The sequence below is a fragment of the Bidens hawaiensis genome, unplaced genomic scaffold (genome assembly GCF_021521415.1).
Source record: "Bidens hawaiensis isolate Kalapana, Puna unplaced genomic scaffold, B.hawaiensis_p1.1 tig00037537_1, whole genome shotgun sequence".
Lineage (NCBI taxonomy): Eukaryota > Viridiplantae > Streptophyta > Magnoliopsida > Asterales > Asteraceae > Bidens > Bidens hawaiensis.
In genome coordinates, this window is record NW_027505483.1 from 173,805 (window position 1) to 180,991 (window position 7,187).

The following is a 7,187-nucleotide window of genomic DNA, read 5'->3' on the forward strand; positions in this document are numbered from 1 at the left end:
TCATTTCGAGCAAGCATGAGTGCACATGAGTTACCTATATCAGGTGATTTCGTTTTCATAATTTTCTTAGTTTTATTAGTTGCGTTGTTAAGAGTGTAATTGTATAATTTGATATTCCCATCACATTAAGCCTGATTTTATATTTAATAAGAATTAAATTTTAACCCCGTCTTTGTTAATGTTCTTCTAAAAGTTACATTTTCAAACATTGAGGACAATGTTAACCTCAAGTGTGGGGATGAGGGAAAATTGAAATTTTTGGCCTTAGAGTAGCTTGATTGTGCGTAAAAGCCGGAATTGTAACTTGTTAATTGTTAGTATTAATGCCAAGTAGAGGTCTTTAGTCATGGTCAGTTTTTAAGCTTCTCGAAAGTCTTCCCATGCAAATGTATTTCAAAAAAATAGAAAATTAAAATGAACCGTTTAGATGGGTATAACGAGTCATGGGGACGGGTACACATGTTTCATGTCGTCAACCTAATTCCTCCAGTACGCGTGTAAGATTTTCCTTATATATAATACACATATAATATATAGTATATACACATGTCATTTGAGTGCCATTATAGAGAGTAACCAGTATGCCCATAATATCTAGAACTTGGTTGTCTCATGCATTTTGAGATCTTAGTTTGGCATGAAGGCAAAAGTGATAGAGGCAATTAGGTTAAGCCTCGTCTGGATGAGTGCGAGTGTGGGTATTGGGGGTTGGGCCTCATACGTTATATATATGAGCGTGGATAATGAGAGGGGCGGGGGGTTGGTTCCCTTAGAAAACATTGTTGGACCTATTCTTTCATTCAATCAACCCCGGTGTTATATTGCTAGACGATCCAACTTAACAGGTTTTTTTTGTAATTGTTTTAGTATTTATCAATAGGATGTATTAAACATTGTGTTTATTATGCTTCAAAAAAAAAGAAAAAAATGTGTTAAAGTTGCAAAGTTCAAGTATTACGAGTTTGAAAAAAAAAAGAGAAAAAAAAGGAAAAGAAAAGAAAAAGTTAGTGATGAAATCAGTTGTTTATGTCAGTGTTTATTTAGTTGTTTTGTAATAAGCCGGATTAGATCATTTGAGCTACTTTAAAAATTCCCTTCCATACCCTTACACTTTGCCCCATTACAACCCGTTTTAAGCCCTCTTGATTTGCATTTGTGTCAAAGAATTTATATGGGTGGAGATACGACTTGCTCCCAAGCTTATTGCATTGTGTTCATACTTGGTATTGAGGGCATAAAGATACTAGCACATTTTTTGCTGGTCCATATATTAAACCGAGTGGAGAGATATTATATTATGAGGGGTATGAACATGTGTGCTTTAACCGGAAACAAAGTACACTCGTTTGGGCGGTTTCAAAGTTTTAAAATGTATCATTAAATTTTTTGGTGGGTTATCAACCTTGACAGTGTGGCAGTTCTTGGGAATTGGGCATGACCTTATACCTCACTAGTATCAATACTGATAATTGATAAACCATCGATCGAGGTGTATTTGTTGCATGAGAGTTTGCTTGAGGGCAAGCAAATGGTAAGTGTGGGGATGTGATGTAAGGATGAAAGAATGTGCTTTAAGTGTTTTATATTGTGTGTTTTACTTGTTTATATGTATCGAACACAAATACTTTGATAGGTTTTATGTTTACAGGTGTGCGGAGCTTAACGGAGCTTAAAGGAGCTAATTTGGAGCATTCATGATGGAGTGGAAATGAAAGTAATGATCTATGATAGGATAGAGATTTGAAATACGAAGACGTGGCCGTAAACGGGGAGGAAAACGGAGTTGAAATGAAGATTTTATGAAGAAAACGGTATTTGGCCTGGCATGGAGGCGTAAAGCAGAAGCCAACAACCGTAGCTTACGGTTGGGTCTGACGGAAAAGGGGATTTTGGTGATTTTCTTCAATATTTAAAGCCATAAAACCCTAAAGTCGAATTCATTCAATCATTATCAGTTTTGGGACTTCTTGGAGGCTATCTTACACCACCAATACACACCCTAATCACACAATTGATCCATGAACTCTTTCTCCAACACAATCATCAAGAGTATGAAGATCGAGATGCTAGGCTAAAGGCTTCATAACCATCTCCGGGTGTAGGGTTGATTTGCTTGTTAGGTTTTGTTATTCTATACTTCAACTTTGGATTTGTAATTGATCAATCATTCGGTTGATCAATTCTTTGTGTTTGCTTTTGTGCTTAAACGGTTTTTATTAATTTATTACTTAATCTTTTGTCAGTTTATTGATTTGTGGTCATCAACAATTAGGATTAAGTTCTTTCTTCATTGACCCGTTTATCGTTAACCATATTATTGATTTTGTGTTTCAACAAGTAAAACCGATTATCAAATAGATTTTCATTTAGCCGTGTCAATTGTTCGGATTCAGTTCTGACGATCAACATAGTCAATCGTTAAGTCTTTTGATTTACATATTTTATAAGAAACCGTCTAAAGAAGTTTATCAATTCCTTAACTTGCTGCAAAACCCAAACCCTGGAGTTTGGTTATTTTCACATCATTGTTTACAAACTACTCTTTTTAACCTCTTGACATCGTTTGTCCACTTTTAAGTATTTTTATAATAGAAATTGAGTTCCACTTGCACTTTCTACTGATTCCCTGTGGATTCGACACCTTACTTGCCCTAGCTAGTAAAGGTATTTTATAAATGTTTTTGAATGACCTTTCGACATCGATCACCTTGTTAATAGCATAAAAAGTCCGAAAGATCTGAGATATTGCACATCTACATAGACATTCAAATGAAATCCATCAAATTGGAATAAATCGATGAATATAAGAATCAGGGAACACAAATTTCACACCGTGTGTACACCTTGAAGATAAAACAGATGGTTGACGGAGATTACAAGAACACCGATTCAGAGACAGATCTATTCGAGTTAGGGTTCGAATTTAGGAAGCCATGTTGAGAAAGATGGAGACATATTAGGGTGGGTTTGGGTTTAGGAATAAACGGACGACTTATTAGCATATTTTGTTATGAAGATCCGATTCGAGCTATATGGATCAAATAGATCAGTGTCATTATCTAGTAATTTAGGAATGGGTTTGAGCGGGAAAAGCATCCCAAAACTTGATGAGAGAGTGACATGTGTCCTCCAGTATTTTACTTTATTAGAAGAGTATGATAATGAATATTAATTAGAAATTTCAGATATTTTGGATAAATTTTTTGATATTTTCGGATAATATTCAAATACTTTGGATAAATTTTCAGATAATTCGGATATTCAAAATTTCGGATACGGATTCAAATATTAAATTCAATATCCAAAATCCAGATATCCAAATTTGAACGAGAAAATTACCAAAATGTCTATTTCTCACTTCCTAGTCAAGGTTTTGTCCAAAAACTTTTGTTATTCCCCAATTGTCCATTGTTAATACGTTAGGGACCCTGCTTATTTTTGTTGTCAGACTACTGTTTCTTACCCACTTAAAATATAACATCTAGCAATAACATCAGAAATTGCATCTTAATTATACAACACAACCCACATAATATGTCAGTTTTTACCTCCTCCATTATGTTTTCTCACTATCCCCTCTTCTTTTTCTATTTCAGTAAATAACCATCATTTACTATTCTATAGGGTGGCAGTTAGACCTGCAATGCTATATGGAACAGATTGTTGGGCCATAAAAAAGGTACAAGTGCGGAAGATGGAGGTAGCAGAAATGAGAATGCTACGTACTGGATGTGTGGCGCACACAAGGCTAGACCGAATAAGAAACGTTGTGTTTCGCGAGAGATTAGGGGGTGGCGAACATAGCAGACAAGATAAGAGAGTGGAGATTGAGATGGTTTGGACATGTAAAGAGAAGACAGACGACGAATCCTGTTAGATCCGTAGAAAACATTACTATAGAGGGGAGGAGGGGGTAGAGGACGACCGAAATTGACTTGGGATGAGAGGATTAGGCATGATTTGATAGACCTAAACCTCTCCGAGGACATGGTTGAGGATAGGAATTCGTGGAGAAGTAGAATTAAAGTTAAGGATTTTTAGAGAGAATTGAATACCTTAGGGCTTAGACTTAACTTATTTAGTCCACATACCATAATGGTATTTCCCTTGCATATATTATTATTATTATTATTATTATTAGCTTTTATATAGCTGTTAAACTGTGATCTTATTATTAATATTATATAATAATATTAATATTAATATTATTATAATTAGTAGTAGTTTTTATATAACTGTTAAAATTTGATTTCCTTTATTTTGCTTTATTTTCCTTTATTTTGCTTCATACGCATGTTCTTAGAGCCGAGGGTCTCTCTGGAAGCCACCTCTTTATTCCTTTGGATAGAGGTACGGTGTGCCTACATCCCACCCTCCCCAGACCCTACTTATAGCTTTGCTGTCGGTGGGATTTTACTGGGCATGATTGATTGATTGATTGATAAATAACCATCATTTCAAAAAACAAAAGAAGAACCTAGTTCGGGCGACATTGGGTTTTCCGGAAATGAAACGGAGTAGTCCTAACACGGTGATGGTCTCGAGCCGCACTAACGATTGTGACAGTGGTATTAAGCAAGAAAACTCTTCATTTTCGGTGGTTGGTGCTGGGAAACGGTTTTCCGGCGAGCTGATCTAGGGTTCCGACAAGATTCCGGTGACTTTGTTTTATCGCGAGTTTTCATCTTAAAGCGTAAATCAGGTCGAGTAGAGACGCTTCAAGAAAAGACCACCTCTCATATTTCCTTTTTTCTCTCTTTATAATACCACCAACTGTAGTTGACGGAAACTCCATCTTCGGTGACGCTTTTGTAGAATACGAGCGCCCCGACTGGGAACACGTCTATCAGACGACATTGACAATCTACACGTAATATCGTCTCCTCCAACCGAAATGGAATATTTTCCGTCAGGCCGCCGGTATTTGCGTCACATGGAAAGATACTAGTGGTTTACAAAACTAGTGTCCAACATAACTTTAAGGAGGAACCGATTTTAAATTGAATGGACATTTTAGGAATGTTAGATAGTTTTGGACAAAACTTTAACTGAGGTGTTCAAAATAGACAAATTGGTAATTTTCCCAATTTGAACATCCATAGGATATTCTTTTTTTTTTCATATTCGCCTATGATTTGGCCTGGTCGAAAATATTTAGTTGAAGGACTTTTCTCAAACTCAAAAAATCATGCTAAAAAGCATACACTAATATAATTAAATGTAATTAAAGAATAGAACTACTTAATAAAATATAATTAAAACATATTTACTTTCAATTCTCGTCTTTGTTTAAACAATCCGGATCTGAGACGTGCTTGTCTTGATATGGGTCATTGTAGTTAGGACTATGGAACAGATCAGAAGTGCTAGAAGTAGATCAGAATAAGAAACTGACAAATGCCTGGAAAATAAAATCGGAACTAAACCTATTTGTTGGGTTCCAAAGCTGCTAAAACCGACTCCAGAGCCAGTTTTGTTGGTTGATGACCGTGTCGTATCGATCAAGAAAAAACCAAAATTTACTTATACACTATGGGTAGTGTAACACTACGAATTTTCTAAGAATAATATTTAATATATTATTTATTTATGATGAAAAAGTTTACTTGAATTAGTAGAGAAATGATAAAATAATAAAGGTGAAAGGTTAAGTAAGCTAATTAAATGGAATTAAAGATATACTAAAAAGGAAAGATGAGCCTTAGGTCCATGGGCTTAAGGGAGTATAAATACCCCTTAAACCCTAATCCTTTCCATTTCCATCCATCTCTACACCATAGCCTACACCTTTAAAAACACAAACTTAAGCCAAACACTCTATACTCTAATATATTCAATGATCCAAGACCAACCAAAGGTAAGAAATGATTTATCTCAGCCTGTACCCATATATTAGAACCCGACACCGCAACCCCGGGATGCCATGTGAGTCGTTTGGAGTCTAGATCTAGATTTATTCGGGTGTTTAATCAACCAAAAAATGAGCTTAAGGACCACCTTAGCTCAGATCTGGACACCCCGAAGCTACCTAGACTATAAATGATCAAACCCAGATCAACCATGGTGGTTAACGACGGCTGACGGCGCCGGAATCAACGAAAAAACCTCAAAAACGCGTAATAAGAAAGCTTAACTGACGTTGGGGCGTATAAGCTTATACATCGTATATGTATGGCCGTATATGTATGCAACGTATAAGCTTAGACCGCATAAGTATATAACGGATATGTGTAACGTATAAGTTTGTATGCATGTATGTCTAGCGCATAAGTTACCTATACGTATAACTTATACAGCGTATAAGTTATACGGGAGTATTAAGTTATACGTAGGTGTAACATATAATTATGTATACGTGTATGTGTAACGCATAAGTTACCTATACGGGAGTATAAGTTATACAGAGGTATTTATATGTGAATTAACTTACGTGTACTGACTTATACATTGGAAGTACTTATGCGCCAGAAGGACTTACACACTCTAAGACTTATGCGGCCTAAAGTGAATTTCTAAGATAAACGAAAGATAAGCAGCGTGTACGTACGTAAATGACAGATTATGGACTAAGATAAGCAAATAAATAATAAGGAAATGTAACGTTTAAAATGAAGATTTGATTTTATTAAATAATTGAAATTTAGTAAAGACTTATTAATGAAAACAACATTTTTCTAAGCTGACCTGGCAGATAAACCCCAACCAGGGGCTCTACCCCTTGGACCCACTAGGGGGCTGCCCGCCCCTAGAACCTGCTGCCAGGGGCGCTGCGCCCGGACCTCCATTCGTTGAGGGTTGCAATAACTTAGAAGTATGGTATAGCTAGAAGTAGTTAATTGATACTATGATTAATAACACAGTTAGCCGTGCACAGCTTAGGAAGGGCATAACAGTAAACTCTGAGAAGAATCGTCTACAGGTGAGTTTCTAGCCCCACTTCCTTTGTTATGTTTTCGGGGCTGTGTGCATACTTGATGTGATAGTTAATACACTTACCTTAAATGGTAAGTGTATGCCATATATGATTTGTGTGATGTTATTTGAGGTTACGAATGAATGATTTCGGTACGTGAACGATCTTCGGATATTGCACATATCGCCAAGGAAGGTAAGTGATAGAATATGTAATTGTGTATAAAGTATGTTTGAAGTGAAAGTGTGGTTTGCATGGAAAGAAGGGCACCAGA